At 43.2% G+C, this 21,034-nt stretch overlaps 1 long non-coding RNA gene across 1 annotated transcript; it reads left to right on the top strand.

The window, feature by feature from the left end:
• Positions 1-6,604: 6,604 nt before the first annotated feature.
• Positions 6,605-20,214, top strand: LOC109578239 (uncharacterized). Its single transcript, XR_011564044.1, has 4 exons — positions 6,605-6,730; positions 11,835-11,938; positions 12,890-13,008; positions 19,585-20,214. It is a non-coding gene; the product is annotated as an uncharacterized lncRNA (long non-coding RNA).
• The last annotated feature ends 820 nt before the right edge of the window (positions 20,215-21,034 follow it).

The raw sequence follows: 21,034 nt of genomic DNA, 5'->3' as shown, positions 1-21,034 counted from the left end.
TTGCCTGGGCTTCTCTGCCGTGCATCCTTGAGTTTTATCTTTTACAATAAATTGGTAAATATAATGAAGTATATTCCTGAGATCGAGACAGGAGGGAAGAGGGCAGAGCACAAGCTTTAAAAGAATGAGAGAGCCACAGGACAGGACAAGAACTGGTTAGAATTAACTAGATCCAAGATGGTGGGAGATTCCCAGTGGACTTTGAACCTTATTATACGCTTTTTGTTACACATTATCATAAGCTAAGTGGCACACTCACCAGTACCATGACAGTTCTGAGGCAGACCATCAAAGTTCAAAACGTGGGTGATGACCCAATTCTTAGAAACCTCCAACCGCTTCCCCAAAACAGTTGGAACAATCCTCCTCCTCAACAGCCTATGAAATTACCCTCCCCCGTAAAAACTGACAACCCCACCCCTGGTGCCACTCTTGTCTTCTGAGATGGCCCTCACTGTCTCTGTGGAGTGTGTTTCTCTCTAAACAAATCCATTTTTTACCTGTTACTTTCTGAATACTTTCTGCGATGAGATGTCTAGAACCTGAGCTTCATTAAGTCCTGAAAGCAGGTGTGTGATCTCAGTTAAAAGATTGTGGGTTCAAATCCAATCTGAGTTACACGATTTCAAATTCTGTGAGCCATTCTAGCAAATTACTGAACTTGAGGGGGCAGTTGAGAGAACCCCCAAATTTGTAGCCATTGGTCAGAACTATGGGTGGCCCTGGTCTTGAGGCTGCTATTTAAAGTGGGTGAAGTCTTGTGGGACCGAGCTTGTGGGATCAGACCTAACTCCAGGAAGGGAATTGAATTGTTGGACACCCAACTGGGGTCAGAGAATCAGAAAACATGTTGGACAAGAACCCCAGGCAGCCAGGCATGTGGCAGGTGTTGGGTAAACAGCAGCTATTTTTGTAATTTTTATTAAAACCCCCTACTCCAACCTTTGCAAACGTCTTCAGAAGTATCTGAGTGTTTTCCATTTGTCTTTGCTTCTGCAATTTTAAGTCAATTTAGACTATTACATTTCTGATTAATGAATCAGAGATAATGAGTGAAACTGGGGCCAGATCTTAAGATGCCTCTTTGAACTTTTCTGAAATTGCCTACTTCGACACCTTTAGAAGGAAAATGCACCAACATAATGAAATCAAAGCAAAAAAGTCATATCCATTTAGTGATCAAAAAGTAAAGGATAAAAATGCATCTTGAGATTAAAGCAGTCCTCTGAATATGGAAGAGCAGAGTGGGGTAGAGGAGAGCATTTACAGCTCATTTCCTTTCCATCCTTGGCTGCTAAAGATTAAAGTTATTTTTAAAGGCAGGACACAGTGGCTGAGAGAAAATTCATCATGAAGTTTGCTGGAGACAGCTATAGAGACTGTAGAGATATAAATTTGAAGACCCTTAGGTGAGATTAGAGAAGCAGAGATTTCTTTCAACTCAAGGCTGGATTGAGTCCTTCCTAGGTTACAGCATGGGCTTCCCTGGTGACTCAGATGGTAAAGAATCCACCTACAATGCAGGAGACACGGGTTTGATCCCTGGGTCAAGAAGATCTCCTGGAGAAGGGAATAGCGACACTCTCCAGTATTTCTTGCCTGGAAAATCCCACGGACAGAGGAACCTGGCATGGGATCGCAAAGAGTTGGACATGACTGAGCAACTAACACACACACAGCGTGTAAAGCTGCGTGTCCTCCTGAGGTGATGCACTCTGATGGACATACCATCTCTGAAGTGTTCTTGTCCCAAAACAATTAGCCTGAATTCGATCAAGCCTCTAGAACTAACTTCCAGTTTGTCAGATGGAGGAAATTACCATTAGGAAGAAACAAGCAAATTCAGAAGGTGGGGGATATATTTGAAGACAACTGGCTTGAGGCTTTTAAAAGTCAATGTTATCTGTTTCAGAAAGTTCATTGGTAGTGTGAAGAAACGCTACTGATTTTTTCATGTTCTATCCTGAAACTTCACTGAATTTGTCTATTACTTCTAATAGTTTTTTTTTGTGTGTGTGAAGTTGTTAGGGTTTTCTTCATATAGGATCAAGAATAGTACAGTTAGAAATGGTTAAGGCAGCTCCCTGGCAGTCCAGTGGTTAAGACTCCATGCTTCCACTGCAGGGGGCACATGTTGGATCCCAGGTCAAGGAACTAAGATCCTGCAATGCTGCAAGACACGGCCAAATAAAATAAAATAAAATAATGATTAAGATGGAAAATTTTATGCTATGTATATTCTACACAAATTTTTCCGTAGTGAATGTCCAAAAAAAAAAAAAGATGGAAGGAGATGAATTGATAGTTCTGAATAAAAAATGACTAAGGATTCAACATTAGAGGGAAAACGTGAAACTTAATGGCATCCTGGTTTGAGAAAACAAAGCAGTCATAAAAGGCATTTTGAAGACACCTGGGGGAATTTGAATGTGAAGTGACTATTAGATGACAATATAGAATATAGTTAATTTCCTTGGCTATGATAATGGCATTAAGGTTGTATAGGAGAATGTCTTTATTATTGTAGAAGCATGCTGAAGTATTTAGAGTTCAACAGTCCACACTGGCTGCAACTTACTTGCAAATAGTTCAGAAAAAATGTGTGAAATAAAATAAATAAATAATAGAGAATAAAACTGACAAAATGTTAATGATTGTTAAATCCAGGTAGAAGGTATACTGATGTTCATTTGTTCCACATTTAGGGCTGTTTGAAAATTTCTATAACGAGAAGATGGGATAAAGTGATTATGACTCCCCTCTGTCCTCTCTCTTACATAATTCAAAAGAGAAGCAAAAGTAAGAGCAAAGTGCAGAGGTGGGGGTAAGGGGCAGCAGGAAGCACCAGGGATTTTTAGAGCAGTGAAACTCTTCTCTGTGATTCTGAAATGATGGATCCATGATGTTATACATTAGTCAAAATGGATAGAACTGTATACTTCAAAGAGTGAACTCTAATATAAGTCATGAGGGCTTCTCTGGTGGCTCATAGGTAAAAAATCTGCCTGCCAATGCAAGATAAGCAGATTCGATCCCTGGGTTGGGGAGATCTCCTGGAGAAGGAAATGGCAACCCACTCCAGCATTCTTGCCTGGGAAATCCCATGGACAGAGAAGCCTGGCGGACTACAGTCCATGGGGTCACAAAAGAGTCAGATACAACTTAGTGACTAAAGCAACAAGGAACATGCTATGATCTTGGTTGATAAGTTTAAAATAACGTATCAATAAGGGGTCATCCTGGAAAGTGAAGTCAAGTGGGCCTTAGGAAACATCACTATGAGGAAAGCTAGTGGAGGTGATGGAATTTCAGCTGAGCTATTTCAAATCCTAAAAAATGATGCTGTGAAAGTGCTGCACTCAATATGCCAGCAAATCTGGAAAACTCAGCAGTGGCCACAGGACTGGAAAAGGTTAGTTTTCACTCCAATGCCAAAGAATGTTCAAACTACTATGCAATTGCACTCATTTCACAGGCTAGCAACATAATGCTAAAAATCGTTCAAGCTAGGCTTCAACAGTACGTGAACCAAGAACTTCCAGTTGTACAAGCTAGATTTAGAAAAGGCAGAGGAACCAGAGATCAAATTGCCAACATCCGTTGGATCATAGAAAAAACAAGGGAATTCCAGAAAAACATCTACTTCTGCTTCATTGACTATGCTAAAACATTTGACTATGTGGATCACAACAAACTGTGGAAAATTCTGAAAGAGATGGAAGTACCAGACCACTTTATCTACTTCCTGAGAAACCTGTATGCAGGTCAAGAAGCAGCAGTTAGAACCGGACATGGAACAATGGACTGGTTCAAAACCGGGAAAGAAGTATGTCAAGGCTGTATATTGTCACTCTGCTTATTCACATGATACAGAGTACATCATGTGAAATGCCAGGCTGGATGAAGTACAAGTTGGAATCAAGATTGCCGGGAGAAATATAATAACCTCAGATACGCAGATGACACCTCCCTTATGGCAGAAAGCAAAGAGGAACTAAAGAGCCTCTTAATAAAAGTGAAAGAGGAAAGTAAAAAAGCTGCCTTAAAACTCAAAATGCAGAAAACTAAGATCATGACATTTGGTCCCATCACTTCATGACAAATAGATGATAAGAAAATGGAAAGGGTAATAAACTTTATTTTTGGGGGCTCCAAAATTATTGCAGAAGGTGATTACAGCCATGAAATTAAAAGACACTTGTTGCTTGGAGGAAAAGCTATGACAAACCTAGATAGTATATTAAAAAACAGTAGAGACATCACTTTGCCAACAAAGGTCTGTATAATGAAAGCCATGGTTTTTCCAGTAGTCATGTACAGATGTGAGAGTTGGACCATAAAGAAGGCTGAGCACCTAAGAATCAATGTTTTGGAACTGTGGGGCTGGAGAAGACTGTTGAGAGTCCCTTGGACTGCAAGGACCTCAAACCAGTCAATCCTAAAGGAAATTAACCCTGAGTATTCATTGGATGGACTGATGATGAAGCTGAAGGTCCAATACTTGGGTCACCTTTTGCAAAGAGCTGACCCACTGGAGAAGACCCTGATGCTGGGAAAGATTGAAGGCAGGAGGAGAAGGGGATGACAGAGGATGAGATGGTTGGATGGTATCACTGACTCAATGGACATGAGTTTGAGCAAACTCCAGGAGACAGTGAAGGACAGGGAAGCCTGGTGTACTGCAGTCCATGAGGTCGAGAAGAGTTCCATAACACAACAATGGGGTCATCAATCGAAACAAATGTATTATACCAATGCCAGCTGTTAATAATAAGTGAAACTTAAGGAGAGAGACAATATATAGGAACTCTGTGTTCTCTCTGCTCAATTCTTCTAAAACTGCGATTTAAAAAATTAGTGTGTTGACTAAAAAACCAGGAACAACTACGGTAATAGGTAAGCTTGAAAAGTAACGGTACAGCCTTCCGTGGTGGTCCAGTGGTGGAGAATCCACCTTCCAATGCAGGCAGATCAAGTTTGATCCCTGATTAGGAACTAAGATCCCACATGGTGAGGGGCAGCTAAGCCAGCACATGGCATCTACTGAGCCTGCGCCCTTTAGAACCCACTCATAGTCTGCAACTAGAGAAAGCTCAAGGGCTGCAGCGAAGACCCAGTGCAGCCAAAAGAAAAAAATTAAAAGTAAAGACAAAAAAAGAAGAAGAAAGGTTAAATAATAGTCAAAGAAGTTAGTAGTTAGAAAGTATTGCGTAATTATAAAATATGGCCCAAAGATACAGTGTGGCGCTTCATGGAAGCTAGACAAAAAAGGAGACATGAGATTGAAAACACATAGCTGAGTCTTCCTTGGCGGTACAGTGGATAGCACTCTGCATGCCAATGCAGGGGACACAGTTTCCGTCTCTGCTCTGGGAAGATTCCACATGCCTCGGAGCAACTTAGCCCGTGCACCACAGCTACTGAGCCTCCACGCCCTGGAGCCTGTGCTCTGCAACAAGAGAAGCCACCACAATGAGAAGCCCACACACTGCAACGAAGAGAAAGCCCCTGAGCGACAGCGAAGACTCAGTGCCACCAAAAATTAAATAATTAAAAAAATATATATATCTGCACAGTAGGGATTAAGATTGTATTTGGAAGGAAAGGGAGAACTATGAAAGAAATCTTTCCTGTGGATCCTAATTTTTTAAAAGGTAATAACGAATTATATAATGGTTCACATTCTCAATGTTCCTAAAACATATTCAAAAGCAAGTTTCATATGTCAAGTATTACAAATACACTTGAGAACATAATAATAAAAAAACAAGCCATGGACACATGGAATTCTCCAGGCAAGAATACTGGAGTGGATTGCCATTTGCTTCTCCAGGGGATCTTCCCAACCCAGGGATTGAAACCAGGTCTCCTGCTTTGCAGGTAAATTTTTTACCATCTGAGCCACCAGGTAAGCCTAATAATAATAGGAATATAAATAAATAAATAAAAAACCTTGGCAGTTCTAAGATAAGTGAGTATTAGGGGAATAATGGACAACATAGTAAATATAATTAATGCTGCTATGTTATATATGAAAGTTAAGAGAGTAAACCCTGAGTTCTCATCACAAGGAAAAGATACTTTTTTTTCCTATTCCTTTCATTTTGTCTCTATATGGGATGATGGATGTTCATTAAGCTTATCGTGATAATCATTTAATGATGCTGTATACCTTAAACTTGTGCAGTGCTGCATGTCAATTATATCTCAACAAAACTGGAAGAAAATGAAATAAAATGAAGTTGAAAAATAAGAAAAACCGAGACAGCAAGAGGCATGTAAGGAAGTCCAACCAAATTCTCATTTCCTCTATTTTCTGAGAATAATGACTCATTGTTTTTATTCAACTATCACATATCAAAATCTTTCCAAATAATTTGGGGAGTTCCCCCTCTTTCACTAACTAGCCCTAAAGTCAGTTGGGTAATCCAGCTTTGATACAGTTCTTATGCAAACATTTATTTGCTCAACAAATATTGACATTCTGATACCTGCCAAGTGCCAGGCATTGTATTTGGTTCTGAGATGACAAAGGTTAAAACTACATTTTGTGCCCTCAAGGAATTTACACATGGAGGTGGGGAAGGGGACTGACCAGAAAATCTCGTCCTAGGGTAATGAGCCCAGAATAATCTATCAGATAACAGGAGGGTATCAGGGCAGTCAGGATGAGGCTTCACCATTGAGGCAGTGGCTCCCCGAGGCTTGAAGAAGAGAAGCCACCTGCCAAGTAAGTGAGGGGAGAGAGGGGGACAGGGAGGGCAGAGAGTGCCATCACCTGCCATGCCCATGGTTAGAATATAGGCTAGACCAGAGTTAAAACTGGGAAGGTGGGCAGGGACCAGGTCTGGGAGGCTCCAGAAAAACTCTTCTCTTAGGTTTATTTTTATTTTATTTTGGCTATGCCATGCCACAGGGCATGCAGGATCTTGGTTCCATGCCTGGGGGTCAAATCTGTGCCACCTGCATTGAGACCGCAGAGTCTTAACTATTGGACAGCCAGGGAATTCCCTTCTTTTAGGTTTAGACTCTAGCCTGAGGGTGACTCAGTGGGGGCGTCTCCTGATCAGAAATAGGTTGTTCAGGGGAGTGTCCCCTGGCTCTTTTGGAGGAGACCAGGATGAGGGCAGCTAGACCAGTTTGGGGCTGTTGCCGCAATGAGGGCCTGACCAGTAGCAGAGCTAGAAGAACGTGTGGTTTCACCAGGCATTCTGGAGTAGAACCAACAGGACTTACTGACGGGTTATAACCAGTCAACCCTAAAGGAAATCAACCCTGAGTGTTCACTGGAAGGACTGATGCTGAAGCTGAAGCTCCAATACTTTGGCCCCTTGATGTGAAGAACTGACTCCTTAGAAAAGACCCTGATGCTGGGGAAGATTGAATCCAAAAAGTGAAGGGGATGACAGAGGATGAGACGGTTGGATGGCATCACCAACTCATTGGATATGAGTCTGAACAAGTTCCAGGAGTTGGTGATGGACAGGGAAGCCTGGCGTGCTGCAGTCCACGGGGTTGCAAAGAGTCAGACAAGACTGAGTGACTGAACTGAACTGAATAGGTTGGGGAGAATGAGAAGGAGCGGGTAGGCTGACTCCCAGGTTCCAGGCGGGGCACTCAGGGGGACCTGGGTGATGACACCAGGTGAAGAGGTATAGAAGGAAGAGAGGAGGGACCAGCAGATGCGGGACACACTGCATCCCAGGACCTGTGGATGTCTCGGCAGACACAGCCTGTCAGCTGCTGCACAAGCAGGTCTGGAGTTCTAAAGAGAGAGGGGGGCTGGGATGAGACCTCAGAGTGTGCTGTGGGCTTGAGGGCCCTGGCAGGGACTGTGAAAGGACAGGCCTGTCCTCAGCAACGTGTGTTCACACCATCCCCAGTCACTGACCAGGCCCCTCTGTATGCCAGGCCCTGTCCTGGGGAAGGAGGCTGTGGAAACAGATAAAGACCATCCGAAGGAACCATGAAGAAGCCATATATTCAGAGCCTGCTAGAGCAAGGGACTCAGCCCCTATCATTTGCCTTTTGGCAGAGACTCAAGGGTAGACAGAGGAGTGGGAAAGCTTTATAGTTGAAAAAAGAAGAGGAGGGGATGCGAGAAGGACCAGGTGTGTCCCATAAGAGGCTGTTGGCATAGGAAAGGTGGGGCGGGCTAACTAGAAGCACGTCCTTGTGTAACTGGTTAGGCTTGCATGGTTAACTTTCTCTAGTTGGTCCCTCTAGTTAGAAGTGGGAACAAAAATTAGAGAAGCTGTCAGTTATGAATCAAGTCCTGGTTATGGGGGGCTGATGGTTGCAGGGGTTGTTATTTGGCTTCTGGGCTGGTTGCTGAAGACAGTGGTCTGACTTCCTCCAAGTCTGATTTAGAGACGGCAGAATGGTTTCCTGGACTGGTTACTGGCAGTCATGGGTTGGCTTCTTGGCTGGTTGCTGCAGACTGTGAGTCTGAGTTCTATTTATATATGTGGTCCGGGCACAGTCTGTGTGTTCACTCTCTCAAGGTGTAGCAGTGAACACACCTACAGTCCTGGCCCTCATGGCCTTTGCATTCAAGGGGGTGAGACAGCATTATGCAAGCGAACAAATGCATTATCAAGACCCTTTTTAATCCAGGTCTCAGTCCTTTTACTGTTCATCTAGCTCATTTTCTTTCAGATACTTAGCATTGTCTGAAAGGGTCTTGATAGTAGAACTCTGACAGGTTTTCCAACAAAAAATATGTACATGAATGTTCATCACAGCACTATTCACACTAGCCCTAAGAGGAAACAACCCAAATATCTATCAGTGGATGAATGAATAAACAAAACATGGAATATCCAAATACTGAAATATTTTTTTAAATGATATTGTTGTTGTTCAGTTGCTAAGTCGTGTCCGACTCTTTGCAGCCTCATGAATTGTAGCATGCCAGGCTCCTCTGTCCTCTGCTATCTCCCGGAGTTTGCTCAGATTCATGTCCATTGAATCAGTGAAGCTATCTAACAATCTCATCCTCTGCTGCCTGCTTCTCCTTTTGCCTTCAGTCTTTCTCAGCATCAGGGGTTTTTTTCCCCAGTGAGTCAGCTCTTCCCATCAGGTGATCAAAATATTGGTATCTCAACTTCAGCAACAGTCCTTCCAATGAATATTCAAGGTTGATTTCCTTTAGGATTGACTAGCTTGATCTCCTTGCAGTCCAAGGGACTCTCAAGAGTCTTCTCTAGCAACGCAATTCAAAAGCATCAATTCTTAGGCACTCAGCCTTCTTTATAGTCCAACTCTCACATTTGTACATGACGGCTGGAAAACCTTAGCTTTAACTATATGGACCTTAGTCAGTAAAGTGATGTCTCTGCTATTTAATGCACTGTCTAGGTTTGTCATAGCTTTCCTTCCAAGGAGCAACCGTCTTTTAATTTCATGGCTGCAGTCATCATCTGCAGTGATTATGGAGCCCAAGAAAATAAAATCTGTCACTGCTTCCACTTTTCCCCCTTATATTTACCATGAAGTGATGGGACTGGATGCTATGATCTTCAGTTCAGTTCAGTTCAGTTCAGTCATTGAGTCATGTCTGACTCTTTGCGAGCATGCCAAACTTCCCTGTCCATCACCAGCTCCTGGACCTTGCTCAAACTCATGTCCATTGAGTCAGTGATGCCATCCAACCAGCTCATCCTCTGACATCCCCTTCTCCTGCTGCCTTCAATCTTTCCCAATATCAGGGTCTTTTCCAATGAGTCAGTTCTTCACATCAGGTAGCCAAAGTATTGGACCTTCAGCTTCAGCATCAATCCTTCCAATGAATATACAGGATTGATTTCCTTTAGGATGGACTGGTTGGATCTCCTTGCGGTCCAAGGGACTCTCAAGTGTCTTCTCCAGCACCACAGTTTGAAAGCATCAGTTCTTTGGTGCTCAGCCTTCTTTATGGCCCAGCTCACACATCTGTACATGACTACTGGAAAAAGCATAGCTTTGACTAGACAGATCTTTCTTGGCAAAGTAATGTCTCTGCTTTTTAATATGCTGTCTAGATTGGTCATAGCTTTTCTTCCAAGGAGCAGGTGTCTTTTAATTTCATGGCTGCAGCTACCATCTGCAGTGATTTTGGAGCCCAAGAAAATGAAGTCTCTTACTGTTTCCATTGTTACCCCATCTATTTGTTGTGAAGTAATGGGACCGGAAAAGGAGTACGTCAAGGCTGTATATTGTCACCTTGCTTATTTAACTTATATGCAGAGTACATCATGAGAAATGCTGGGCTGGAAGAAGCACAAGCTGGAATCAAGATTGCCGGGGAAAATATCAATAACCTCAGATATGCAGATGACACCACCCTTATGGCAGAAAGTGAAGAGGAACTAAAAAGCCTCTTGATGAAAGTGAAAGAGGAGAGTGAAAAAGTTGGCTTAAAGCTCAACATTCAGAAAACTAAGATTATGGCATCTGGTCCCATCACTTCATGGGAAATAGATGGGGAAACAGTGGAAACAGTATCAGACTTTGTTTTTTGGGGCTCCAAAATCACTGCAGATGGTGATTGCAGCCATGAAATTAAAAGACGCTTACTCCTTAGAAGGAAAGTTATGACCAACCTAGATGGTTTTTTCAGTGGTCATGTATGGATGTGAGAGTTGGACTGTGAAGAAAGCTGAGCACCGAAGAATTGATGCTTTTGAACTGTGGTGTTGGAGAAGACTCTTGAGAGTCCCTTGGACTGCAAGGAGATCCAACCAGTCCATACTAAAGGAGATCAGTCCTGGGTGTTCAATGGAAGGACTGATGCTGAAGCTGAAACTCCAATACTTTGACCACCTCATGTGAAGAGTTGACTCATTGGAAAAGACCCTGATGTTGGGAAAGATTGAAGGCAGGAAGAGAAGGGGACGACAGAGGATAAGATGGCTGGATGGCATCACTGACTCGATGGACATGAGTCTCAGCGAACTCTGGGAGTTGGTGATGGACAGGGAGGCCTGGCATGCTGCGATCCATGGAGTTGCAAAGAGTCAGACATGACTGAGTGACTGAACTGAACTGAACTGAACTGAATGGGACCGGATGCCATGATCTTAGTTTTTTGAATGTTGAGTTTTAAGCAAGCTTTTTCATTTTCCTCTTTCACTTTCAAGAGGCTCTTTAGTTCCTCTTTGCTTTCTGCCATAAGGGTTGTGTCATCTGCATATCTGAAGTTACTGATATTTCTTCTGGCAGTCTTGATTCCAGCTTGTGATTCATCCAACCCAGCATTTAGCATGGCATACTCTGCACAGAAGTTAAATAAGCAGGGTGACAATACACAGCTTGTTATATTCCTTTCCCAATTTGAAACTAGTCAGTTGTAGCATGTCCAATTCTAACTGTTGCTTCCCGGCCCACATAGATTTCTCAGGAGATAGGTGAGGTTTGTCTGGTATTCCCATCTCTTTAAGAGTTTTCCACAGCTTGTTGTGATCCATAGTCAAAGGCTTCAGCTTGTAGTGACCCAGTCAAAGGCTTTAGTGTAGTCAATGAAGCAGAAGTAGATATGTTTCTGGAACTCCCTTGGTTTCTCCATAATCCAGTGAATGCTAGCAATCTGAACTCTGGTTCCTCTGCCTTTTCTAAACTCAGGTTGTACAACTGGAAGTTCTCAATTCATATACTAGTGTAAGCCTAGCTTGAAGGATTTTCAACATAACCTTACTAGCATGTGTAGTAGTACATACAATGTAGTACCATACTTTGACATTACCCTACTTTGGAATTTGAATGAAAACTGACCTTTTCCAGTCCTGCGGCCACTGCTGAGTTTTTCAAATTTGCTGGCATATTGAGTGCAGCACTTTAACAGCATAATCTTTTAGGATTTGAAGTAGCTCGGCTGGAATTCATCACCTCCACTAGCTTCGTTTGTATTGATGCTTCCTAAGGTCCCTTTGACATCACACTCCACAATGTTTGGCTTAAGGTAAGTGACCACAGCATCATGGTTATGCAAGTCATTAAGACCTTTTTTGTATAGTTCTTCTCTGTATTCTTGCCACCTCTTCTTAATCTCTTCTGCTTCTGTTAGATCCTTACTGTTTCTGTCCTTTATCGTGCCCATCCTTGCATGAAATGTTCCCTTTATATCTGTAATTTTCTTGAGGAGATCACGAGTATTTCCCATTCTATTGCTTTTCTCTATTTCTTTGCATTGTCCTTTTAAGAAGGACTTCTTCTCTCTCCTTGCTGTTCTCTGGAATTCTGCTTTCAGTTGGGTATATCTTTCCCTTTCTCCCTTGCCTTTCACTTTTCTTCTTTCCTCAGCCATTTGTAAAGCCTCCTCAGACAATCACTTTGCATTCTTGCATTTCTTTTTCTTTGGGATGTTTTAGGTCACTGCCTCCTGTACAATTTTTAAATTTAATTTTTTAAAGTTTTATTTTATTTTTTTTATTTTTGGCTGTGCTGGGTCTTCCTTGCTATGCACAGGCTTTTCTAGTTGCAGGGAGAAGAGGCTACTCTCCAGCTGAGGTGTGCAGGCTTCTCACTGCGGTGGCTTCTCTTGCTGCAGAGCTTGGGTTCTAGGGCAGGTGGGCTCAGCAGCTGCAGCATGTGGACCTAGTTGTCCCACAGCATGGGGTTCTTCCAGGACCAGGGATCGAATCTGTGTCTCCTGGATCGGCAGGGGAATTCTTAACCACTGGACCACCAGGGAAGTCCCATGCTATAGAATTTTATTCAGCCACAAAAAGAAACATAGAACTGGTACATGCTATGAAAAGTTAAAGTTAAAGTCACTCAGCGGTGTCTGACTCTTTGCACCCTGTCGACTATACACGGAATTCTCTGAGCCAGAATAGTGGAGTGGCTAGCCTTTCCCTTCTCCAGGGATCTTCCCAACCCAGGAACTGAACCCAGGTCTCCTGCATTGCAGATGGATTCTTTACCAGCTGAGCCACAAGGGAAGCCCAAGAATACTAGAGTGGGTAGCCTATCCCTTCTCCAGCGGATCTTCACAACCCAGGACTCGTACCAGGATCTCCTGCATTGCAGGTGAATTCTTTACCAAGTGAGCTATCAGGGAAGTCCTGGGACATGCTATAGTGCAGCACAGATAAACCTTGAAAACGCTATGCTAAGTGAAAGAAGCCAGGCACCCCAGGTCATATAAATGAAATATCCAGAATAGGCAAATTCATTGAGAGAGAGAGCAGGTTAGTGGTTGCTAGGAATTGGGGTGAGGCGGAGAACTGGGAGTGACTGCTTAGTGGGTATGAGGTTTCTTTGCGGGGGTGATGAAAAAGTTCTGGAACTCGATAGTGGTTACAGCTGTGCAACATTGCGAATGGTACTTAATGCTGTAAGATTGTATATTTTAAAATGGTAAATGTTAAGTTATGAGTATTTTAAGTGCATGATCAGTTCTGATGATTTAATTAAATGATAAATATTTATAACCAAGTCTTTGATTTGGTCAACTTTCATCAAACAGAAGAAGATTCTGCTGCTTTTTTCTTTTTGGAAATCAACAATATCAGCTTCTGGATAATTAATAAACTTCCAATGTAACACATAAAGTGATATCACAGAAAAGACAATTTTCACTCAGTAAAATGGCAACCCACTCCAGTACTATTGCCTGGAAAATCCCATGGACGGAGGAGCCTGGTAGGCTGCAGTCCATGAGGCCACTAAGAGTTGGACACGACTGAGTGACTTCACTTTCACTTTTCACTTTCATGCATTGGAGAAGGAAATGGCAACCCACTCCAGTGTTCTTGCCTGGAGAATCCCAGGGACGGGGGAGCCTGGTGGGCCGCCATCTTTGGGATTGCACAGAGTCGGACACGACCGAAGCGACTTAGCAGCAGCAGCATGGACAGTTCAGTTTCTGAACAAACTGAATTATTATTCATGCTAAATGGTAATTATTTCCAAGGTTTTCATATGGTAACAAAGCCAATAATCAATAGTATCAAGTAAAAAGGTGATTTTGCATTTGATAAACATTGCAGCTTTTACACTTAAAAGATATCTAACGTAGAATAATAACTCCATTGAATTGCTGCAAAGTGACTTTAATGACATAGTAATGTAATCTCTTTAGAAGAGCAATGAGCTTTCTTTTAAAATAGTTAAGGACCCCTGGATCTTTTTCTGTTAGTCAATGAAAAACACTATCACTCTCAAAGTGGATGATTTTCAGTCTTCCTCTTCTGTTGGATACAATGTATTGTGCACTTTCTCAGCACTAGGCTGGGAGCTGAACATAGTCATCTGAACAACATCATCACGGTGGCTCGCAGGGTAAGATTTCTTCTCTGCCTTTTACCAAGAGGTGATGGAATTTGCCCAATTTCTCTCCGATAACTGATAACAGAAACAGAGTCCAAATCTAGCTTTGTTTGATACTAAATCTTACTCTCTTAATCAGCAAACTGGTTCTATAACAAGTGACAGGTAGTAGATAAAGGTCACAGGATTTGTGACCCTACAGTCTGCTGTTGCAGCACAAAAGTGACCACATACAACACATTAGCAAATAAGCATGGCCATGATCCATGTTCTAATATGGCACTGACATTTGAATTTTATGTAATTTTTCATGCGTCATGAAATATTCCCCTTTCACTTTTTCCCTCAGCAATTTCAAAACATAGAAACCATTCTTAGCTTACAGGCCATACAAAAAGAGGCAGCAAGCCAGATTTAGCTCAAGGGCTATAGTTTACTGACACCTTCTCTTAATCCCTGTGAGGTCCCCAAATTCAGTGTCTACAGTGGACAGGGAGATAATAGAATGAGTGAAACAGACTGGGCAAGACACTAAGGGTTAGTGGGGACTATGGCCCCACTTCTGGGATCTCAAAGGAAAGAAGCTGGAAATTTAGGTTTGTATTTGCAATTTCCCTGTTTCAATATTAGCAGCAAATCCAAATTTCTGAAAGATAATACTATCCTCGATCAGATATGGCCCATAGGTCCCCTTTCGCAACCTCTTCACTGTGGTTGAATGGATTCTCAATCCTGGCTACTCTTGGGAATCACTTTAGACTAAAAAAGAAAAAAATACCTCCACCAAGATGTCTGAGCCTCACCCCCAGAAACTGAATTTAAATGGTCTGCAGTGGAGAGCCTGGATATTTTTAAAGCCCCCCAGTGGATTCTGAAATGTAACCACTAATACCTCTTTTGGCCAATTACACGTGCTCCTTCCCAGAGTGCTGTATATATATCCTGCTGGAAGGCAGATTTCCTGCTATTCTTATTTTAAAAGCCACCTCATTTAACCTATTCCCGTGACTGCCACAAAGCAGCTGCATATAAACACCACTGCCATAAAGAACTAGAATCTTCTTGCACATCAGTCCTTCTATTTGTTGAATGCAAACACCAACTCTTCTTGTCAAGTGAAGTGAGAATAAAGAACGTGAAGTCGCTCAGTCATGTCTGACTCTTTTCGACCCCATGGACTGTAGCCTACCAGGCTCCTCTGTCCATGGGATTTTCCAGGCAAGAGTACTAGAGTGGGTTGTCATTTCCCTCTCCAGGGGATCTTCCGAACCCAGGAATCGAACTTGGGTCTCCCTCATTGCAGGCAGATTCTTTACCTTCTGGGCCACCAGGGAAGCCCCTAAGTGAGAATATTTATATATTTAAACAAGTGAGAGTTGCTCAGTCATGTCCAACTCTTTGCAACCCCGTGGACTATACACAGTCCACGGAATTCTCCAGGCCAGAATACTGGAGTGGGTAGCCTTTCCCTTTTCCACGGGATCTTCCCAACCCAGGGATCGAACCCAGGTCTCCTGCATTGCAGGTGGATTCTTTACCAGCTAAGCCACAAGGGAAGACTTCTTGTCAAGACTGAGGGGCAAAGTCATAGTGACCCCTGGTCAGTGAAGCAGGAGGGCACAGGGCACCTGCTGTGGGGCAGACTTGGGAAGTAGTCAGAAGGCAATTTTTTCTGCACAGCACCCTGCTCCATGGAGAAGCCCAAGTGCCTTGAACCCTGCTGCTGCTGCTGCTAAGTCGCTTCAGTCGTGGCCAACTCTGTGCGACCCCATAGACGGCAGCCCACCAGGCTCCCCCATCCCTGGGATTCTCCAGGCAAGAACACTGGAGTGGGTCGCCATTTCCTTCTCCAATGCATGAAAGTGAAAAGTGAAAGGGAAGTCGCTCAGTCGTGTCCGACTCTTAGCGACCCCATGGACTGTAGCCCACCAGGCTCCTCCGTCCATGGGATTTTCCAGGCAAAAGTGCTGGAGTGGGGTGCCATTGCCTTGAACCCTAGCTGCAGTCAAAAGAGCCCCACTCACAGACATAGGCCACCCTTTGGCTCAGGGGCCTTCAGTAGCTTCCTTCATTCTTCACCTTGGCCTTTGTGGTCTGGTCCAAGGTTCAACACACAACCGTATGGGTGATGGGATGAGAGGTTTATCCCAGGAAATAACTCTTACAGAGTGCTAGAAGGAGCGGGGAAAGGACAGTCCAGGAGGGAAGCCACAGGATCAGAGAAGGCACCAGCCAGTCCATTTGAGCAGCCAAGCACCAAAATAGGACAGCCGAGGGGAGGCCCTCTGGCAAGCTGCGCCTCTGTGCGGTGCCCCTACCGAGCATCTGGTGGTACAGGGCTGGGGCAGAGCAGAGGCGAGCAAGGTCAAGTGGAACATCCGACGTCTCTGCATCTCATCGTCCACTGCCTCTGACCACAGTACTTTCAGCAATGGCGACTGCCACACTTGCACATTCAAGGTCAATGTTTAATACAGTATTTTGGAGGGGGGAAAAATCCTTTGCCTAATACATGGCTTCATTTTGCTATATAACTTATGGTCAACATATAGCAGAATAACAAAAATATATATACATTACAGTAAGGCCCCCGCACACAAACAGGTTTCATTCCAAGAGCACATTCTTAAGTCCAGTTTGTTTGTTAAGTCCAACAAAGTTAGCCTAGGTACCCAACTAACACTATCGACTGCATAGTACTGTACTTTGGTGCTTATAATAGGTTTATAATACTTTTCATGCAAGTAATACATAAAAAACCAAACACAAAAAATAAAACGTTTTTAATCCTACAGTACATTGAAAAGTAAGTAGTACAGCACAACAGCTGACATCCAGGGGCTGGCATCAAGAGAACAGGCAGGAAGAGTTACTGACTGGAGGAGGGAGAGGAGGTGGGAGATGGCAGAACTGAAGAATTTTCAGCAAGAAGAGGCGGAGGGCAAGCTGCAGGTTCACTCACACCATGGTGCAGGTTCTGGTTCCTTGCTGGATTCAATTCTATCTACCCCCTTGGAAAAAAAAAAGCAGTGACTCACATTCACATCTTTGAAAGCTTACAACTCGAAGGTTCATATGTAGGGAACTTGCTGTATTTAAAGTTTCTGCCAGCAGGCAAAATAAGCCATCAGTTCAGTTCAGTTGCTCAGTCATGTCCGACTCTTTACGACCCCATGAATCGCAGCACGCCAGGCCTCCCTGTCCATCACCAACTCCCGGAGTTCACTCAGACTCACGTCCATTGAGTCAGTGATGCCATCCAGCCATCTCATCCTCTGTCGTCCCCTTCTCCTCCTGCCCCCAATCCCTCCCAGCATCAGAGTCTTTTCCAATGAGTCAACTCTTCGCATGAGGTGGCCAAAGTACTGGAGTTTCAGCTTTAGCATCATGCCTTCCAAAGAAATCCCAGGGCTGATCTCCTTCAGAATGGACTGGTTGGATCTCCTTGCAGTCCAAGGGACTCTCAAGAGTCTTCTCCAACACCACAGTTCAAAAGCATCAATTCTTCAGCACTCAGCCTGCTTCACAGTCCAACTCTCACATCCAAAAATAAGCCATACCACCCCCTAATTCTGGGGGACCCCAAAGCCTTGAAAACCCATTAGAAGCAACTGCTAAAACTTTGTTTGTGATATCATTAAACAAGTAGCTCTCAGGACTTCCCTAGTCCAGTGGTTAAGACTCCATGTTTCCACTGCATGGGGCACAGGTTCCATCCCTGATGGGGGAACTAAGATCTCGCAGGAAAACAAACAAACAAACAAAAACAAGCTCTCAGCAGGAATTTGAATGGTCACCATACAAGGTCCAGAAAGTTTTTGTGGCTTAATGGCCCACATAGATTCAGAGTTCTACATGCTTCTTTAATGTCTATGTTATTTTCTCTATGATAAAGAATGCTTTATCTTTAGTTTGCTTAAAAATTTTTTTCCAAAAAATTCCAGACAATTATAATTCCAGTGATAGCAGAGCTTTCTACTACAATACATGAGTTAATGAACACAAAAAGGTTTGTGGAATCCCTAAAACATAGTAGATGCTTAATAAATGATACTTTCCTTCCCACATCTCTAGGGCTATTTTCTTCTAAGGATTAAACAAACTTGCAATTAAGTAGTAAATAAAGCCAAGAGAGCTAATACATACTATAGTAAATATATACTATAAAGCATTGTATTATAATCACCAGACTAGCTGAGAGACTAGATCTTAAAAGGAAATGATAATTATGTGATGTGAAAGAGGTACTACAATAGCAATCTTATCAACATGTTGTACAATGTACAACGTACACAAAGTTATATATCATATATATTTGTGTTTTTTTTTAACTGCTAAGAATCTGCCTGCCAATGAAGGAGTGTGAATTCAATTCCTAGGCTGAAAAGATCCCCTAGAGAAGGAAATGGCAACCCACTCCGGTATTCTTGCCTGGGAAATCCCATGGACAGAGGAGCCTGGGATCACATGGGGTGTGATCCCAGGCTCCCAAGTTCATGGGGTCACAAAGAGTCGTACACAACTTAGCAACTCAATACACACAGACTTAACTCAGACTGCTGACTATGAAAACATCCTTGAAAGAAAATACATAGGTAAGTAAAGGAATTTTCTTTGGGAAAGATAAAAGTGAATATTTTAAAAGAGCGGATCAGTCTTACCTCTGCTCTATCTTTTGTTATAAATCTATAGCATGCTTCTTTCTTCCTTATTTTTTAATTTAAAAAGCTGGAGAAAACATTAAATATGGAAAATAACTCTTTGGATTTAGGAGCTCAGTGTTTTGGGGAGACAGTCCCAGTCATTGAACATTCTTATCTGCTACCCATAAGAGAATTCTCTTTTGTTCCACCACATCTCAGCATTCCTGTGGTTATAAGCGAGGTCTTCCACTGTTTGCATAAGAACCAGGATCACTAAAGCATCTCTGTGAAATGGCATCATGGGCTTTTCCTGAGGCAAGGGCGGATGTTCTACCTCCGTCCAGACTCGGTGGGTGATCTGCAGCTTGTCCAAATGCAGCATTCATCCTCCCCAAGAGCATCACCTCTCTGAGGACAAGGCCACCACCCTCTATTCTAGAGGGGCTACTACTGGTCTGAACTGTGGCAAAATGGGTCATCAGCATGGAGTGGGAGAGCTGGCAAGTCTTGTGCCATAAAGTAGGGGCCATAGGCTGGCTGTAATTGGTGGTCAGTCCTTTCCAGGTGGTGAGAGGACAGTCAAGGCAACTTCCAAGCACCGGTAATTTATGCTTCTCTAGGTGCTTGCTTGAGTGAAGATTAATGCCTCCCCTTAGTGACATTGCTGTGTGTTCCTTCTCCTCTTCCCTAGCCCACAGATGGTGCCTCTCAAAGTGAAATCTTCAGACCAACAGCATCAAAAGCACTTTGTTAGATGGAGTATTACTCAGCCATTAAAAAGAGTGAAATAAGGCCATTTGCAGAAACATGAATGGACCTACTGACCATCATACTGAATGAAAAAAGTCAGAGAAAGGAGGAGAAATGTTGTATGACATCCCTTATATGTGGAATCTAAAAATAAATGATACAAATGAACTTGCAAAACAGACTCACAGACTTTGAAAACAAGCTTATAGTTGCCGGGGGGAAGGGAAAGTTAGAGAGTTTGGGATATGTACACACTGCTGTATTTAAAATGCGTAACCAACAAGGACCTACTGTACAGCGTGTGGAACTCTGTTCAATGTTACGTGGCAGCCTGTATGGGAGGGGAATTTTGGGGAGAATGGATACATGTATATGTGTGACTGAGTTCCTTCTCTGTTCACCTAAAACTATGACAACATTGGTTGTTAATCTGCTATACCCCAATACAAAATAAAAAGTTAAAAAAAATTAAAAAGCACTTCATTAGAAAAGCAGATTCTCTGTCCAGCCCCACCCAGACCCACTGAAACCATGCAGGGTGGGGTCCAGCAATCTGTATGACTTAACAAACCCTCCAGATGACCCTGATGCGCTTTAAAGTGTGAGAACTAATGGCTCTAGTCTAGGGCAGTGAGTCCCCAAATGTGCTTCATACTAGTACCTCTTGGGAAGCATAGAAAATCCCAATCATGCCCAGGCTTCACCCACACTAATTCAGTCAGAAGCTGGCCATAAGGCTTAGGCATCAGGAGTTCTTAAAGATCCTCCAGGTAATTCAAACGGGCAGGCGAGTTTGAAAACCACTGCTCTATCTGGGACCTCGCTGCTCAAGAGTGAGGTCTCCAGACTAGCCATCACAGGGTGGGGAGCTACGGGGGGAGGCTTGTTAGAAATGCAAGGTCTCAGGCCCCAGTCCAGACCTGCTGAATCAGTCTGTGCTTTAGCAAGATCCCAAGTGACTCATAAGCATATTAAAATGTGACAAGCACTGGCCTGGGGTACAAAAAACACAATCTGAAGCGTGTGTCTGAAACTTTCTGACTTCTGGATCAATGATTTACTGAACCGGGTCCAGAGGTGATTTTGTTTTCTGGTTCTCGGGCGACACTCCCCTCCCCCCAGCCCCGCCCATTTCAATTAGGGAAAGGCTAGTGACCGGAGGAAAATAAATAAATTCAAAGAGCACCTCAAGGGGGCCCTACAGAGTGAGTAAGGGAGGAAGAAACATTTTAATTACCATCTGGACGTATTCTGGACAAATTCTGTTCATCGGGTTATTAGTTACCACCTTGTCTAACAGCTACTCCCAGGAGGCCTCACTATAAACTAGCTGTTTCTTTCTCCCTCTCCCCCCCACCCTCCAGTTTCTTTTCAAGATCTCACCAGACCCA

This window comes from Bos indicus, chromosome 25 (genome assembly GCF_029378745.1).
Source record: "Bos indicus isolate NIAB-ARS_2022 breed Sahiwal x Tharparkar chromosome 25, NIAB-ARS_B.indTharparkar_mat_pri_1.0, whole genome shotgun sequence".
In the NCBI taxonomy this organism is placed as follows: Eukaryota; Metazoa; Chordata; class Mammalia; order Artiodactyla; family Bovidae; genus Bos; species Bos indicus.
This window is presented reverse-complemented; position numbering and strand designations above follow the sequence as displayed.